Consider the following 4,189-nt stretch of genomic DNA (forward strand, 5'->3'; position numbering starts at 1 on the left):
GTTAACAACTGGAGGAACCTTGAAGAAGTCTGTGCCCAATTATGCTGTTCAAGAAACTTCTATATCTCTTAAAAGCACTGCAGTGCCTCCCTTGTGAAGTGGATATAAAACAATTTGGAAGGCCTATGCATTCGACCCCTGCCTACTAATATGTAATACTGACACATTCAATACAACTAACATTTTTTTCAGAACTGAATTTTAAAGAAATAGATGATCATCTGTGGTCAGCAAACCAGGCCATAGTGTTGTGTCTATCATAACATAAACAGTATATTAATGGAGCCATTAATCACCATCAAAACTGTATTAGGAGTGAAGATAGCCAAAGAGAGCTTAACTGACAGCAAGTGGCCATAAACCTGTCCAAAAACTAATTTGATTACCATCATACCAGCATCTGTGCCACTTACGAGGGTTCATTTTTTTGATGAAATTAAGTAGACAAGTCGTTCATGCGTATAATAGACATCTAAATCATGGTAAACACATTGCTGGCAAGAGAAGTAGTTAAAGAAAGTGTGAGATTGTTTTGCAGGCTAAATTTCGGCAAATCAAACTGAAGATATCACAACAGTTGGTTAAAAACAACAGTGTCAAACACATTTTGGGTCAAGCCAAACACTGAGTGAGAAACATTTTGATCCCTTGACAGTGGAATAAATATTGCTGAAGGTCAGGGAATGTTGGGAGATTTTCTCTATTTACAAGAAGGACGGCTTTGCTAATATAAACTCTTGCTCTTTATTGGTAATAAATATTCCCTACAAACAATCTGTTTCATTTGTAGACATTTGGATCCATTATGTTTTTGTCTTGACAGACAGGACTGTGGGATGCTGCATTTAAATGACACAGACTGTACAGGAATGTATTTCCAGATGATAACAGAGCCTAGAGCCTTCACATAAATCAGAGAAGGGAAATTATTCATTAAGAAATATGTCCAGATTTCTGCCTTACAAATCCAGAGAGAAACCAAATTTTCAGGGCTTCTTAGCCTTCTGTGAGCCTTTAAAAAATGATTATGGGCATCTGTTAGGGAATTCAAAAGTAATATAGTAATACTGGTATTCTATCTCAGCAAAGGATTAGGAACCAACATGTTTTCCCAGCAAGTGCCATCCCCATATATACTTGAGATTGTGATTCTCAAAACCTTGGACTATCAGATTTTGCTGGAAAAACGATGCTATCTAATAAAATTGTGGGGAAAGAAAAACCTCAACGTTTCCTACACACTTTACCAGATAGCTGGAAAACCTACTGCTGACATTTTTAAACCTCATGTATGTGACACATTCATTCAAAATAATGAGTACATAGCTCAAAATATAAAGCTGACTATGTTTCAGACAGACAGATCTGTGTGCTGTTTTATTTGCAGCATTTAACATAGAATGAATATCGCACATGAAATCAAGCCACTTTCAGTTTATCCCACAGAAGGATTTTACATATGCTGACTGCATAACACAAGTGAACAAATTTCTGTGAAACAGAAAGGGGCTCCATCGGGAGAGAGAGATTGCATTCTAAAGCCAAACCTAAGAGGGTTTGTTTTTTCAGACTAGACGTTAATGATAGAGTAAGTGACATTTATCTCCAGACCTTTTACAAATCACTGTGATGCTAACAGCGAACACCTTGCCTTGGCTGTGAGCAACGCCTCAAGCCACGGGAAGCTGCCTGCCATTCACGCGCCGATGCCATGTAGGCAGCTCCATCTTACCTGAGTTTGCAGATGGGCCATTCCCCAGGTGGGTCTGGCAAAACACTTCTCATTAATCATTGCTTAAACCCCTCTCAGTGGGAAGACCTCAGGTTAGACATCATTTGGAAACAAATTGGGTGAAAAATAGCTCTGACAATAAGAAGCCTACATGGAATTCCCCGGTGAGAGCTTCAGCAGTGTGAAAACAGACTCTTCCAGGACACTAAATGATCTGTCAGTTAGCAAATGACATTATAATCCAGTTTTATGCCATAGACAGCTCTTAGCCTTTGCTGTACTTCCTCCTCCCCCTCCCTCCACTTTCTGGATTTTCTTTCTTGGATGTTTAATAAAAAACTAACCAAGAGAAAAGTATCTGGCCAAGATACTATGGAACTTACAAAATACTCATTTTCTTCAGGCTCTGGAAGAGTGACAGTACCAGAGCTTTGAAAGACTTTGCAGCCTAGGAAGGAGAAAGAGTGCCTCAAAGAGGAGGCATAGTCTGGAGGGCTGAGCAATGGGCCAGGAGTGAGAGACTGAAAGCTCTAACGCTCCTTTCCTACTGACTTGGAGAAGTCACTTCACCCCTCCTTGTTTCCCTACCTGTATTGGCATTGGTCCTGATTCTGATATTGAAGCATATCCCACGAGTAGTTCCATTGATGTTAGCGGGTTTAGTTACATGCTTACATTTAGGCATGTTCTTAAGTAACTTGCTGAACCAGAGCCATACTGGAGGAGGAAAAAACCACTTGCCTATCTTATAGTGGTGTGAAGATTGAGCACAGCTTGTACAGCAGTTTAGAGATGTGAACCACTATATAAGTAGTCAAATTAATCTAAAACAAATTAGAGCTGAGACGGACTGGTTGAATAAAACCATCTTACTTTGCCCCGAAACTTTAAGGCTTAATTCACTTATACAGCCCTCAAACAAGTGGACAACATGGTAGCAAGGGACTAGTCTAAAAAAAATTGGTCTCCCTTTTTCTCTTCCTCTCCTCCCCCCCATGCCCACCACCCCAGTAACAGAATCCCACCAAAACTACTAACCAGCCATGTCATGGGCAGCTGAGGAACTTCACCATGATCACTGCTCACCAAATCCATTCACTCTTAACACAAAGAGTGATCTTTGGCTCTTCCTGGCTGCAGAATTCCACCCTAGGGCCTGATTCAGGAAAGCACATGTTAAAGCCAGTGGAAGCCCATGCTTAAAGTTAAGCCCATGCTTAAGTGCTTCCCTGAATCAGGGCCCTAATGATCATTTCAAAGAAATGTCCCATCTCAACTGAAAGAGGGGCCATGGGCAACTGGTAATTCAAAGAGCACCTCATATAACAATGGGGATGCACCGGTCAATCTTAAAGTACTGACACTTCCTGCTAGATGCAGCCCAGTCCTCCATTCTTTTTGGGTTCCCAGAAATTTTTAAGATTTTGATCACCTACAGTAAACCTAAAACCCAAGCACCTTCTCTGAATCCTGCATTGTTGCTTTGCATCTCTTTTTGTCAGGCATTTCTTTGGTGTAAACTCAAATATGTGAAATTTGCAGCTGGCACCAAACTACGGGAGACAATGCACACACACAGGAGAGTGGAACCAAATTGAGACGTTCCCTAGAAAGATTAGAGCAGAGAGGTATGTGCTGGGAACAAGGGACCATTCAGAAGCTCTTCACCCCATCAGAGGAAATACAGATCACAGCTACAAAATAGGGGGATGGAAATAAGCAACCATACCCAGCATATTCAACGTGAAGTGCACAAAACTAAAATAAATAGTGATGCCTTTTTTTGTTTCTTGAGGAGATATAAAAAAGCCAGGAGAGAGGCTTTTCTCAGACTTATTTATACTCACATGTGCTTGCTTTTTACGTTGGAGATAGTTCATACTAATATTTTAATCATTCTTGGCTATTATTCCTAATAATCTCTTTCAATGGAACAGGATGGAAAGTGTGCTGACGTTTCTCCATCAAGAATCAGAACACAATGGGAAGCTGAGGGCCCTAGGGAAAAGAGAGTGCAGGCAAGTCTCATCTTACGCGGGGGTTCCATTCTGCGGTTAGCGCGTAAAGCGAGAACTGCGTATAGTGAAACACTCATTGAGTTGAATGGCAGGCAGAATCGCCCGCACTACAGATGCAGTTTTTATATTGTTATTTTTCTTTTTTTTCCTCTGTTTTTGCAGACCGCGCAAAGCTGAATTCACTCATGTTAAATGCGTCTAAGATGCGACTTGCCTGTATTTCATCTTCAGGTCACCAGTATGGACATCGTCTGGCCCAGGTCACTAATGACCAAAAGATGTTATGAGGTGGCAGCTATTCAGGAGCCTATGCCAACTACTTTGCAACACATTGACTTTTCAGCAGTGTACTTCATGTCTGTTCAATCACTTGCTTTTCATTTGTGCGTTGAAATGTTGCTGAAACATTTAGAATTTCTGGCTGTTGCCTTCCTTCCTA

The sequence above is a fragment of the Mauremys reevesii genome, linkage group 3 (genome assembly GCF_016161935.1).
Source record: "Mauremys reevesii isolate NIE-2019 linkage group 3, ASM1616193v1, whole genome shotgun sequence".
In the NCBI taxonomy this organism is placed as follows: Eukaryota; Metazoa; Chordata; order Testudines; family Geoemydidae; genus Mauremys; species Mauremys reevesii.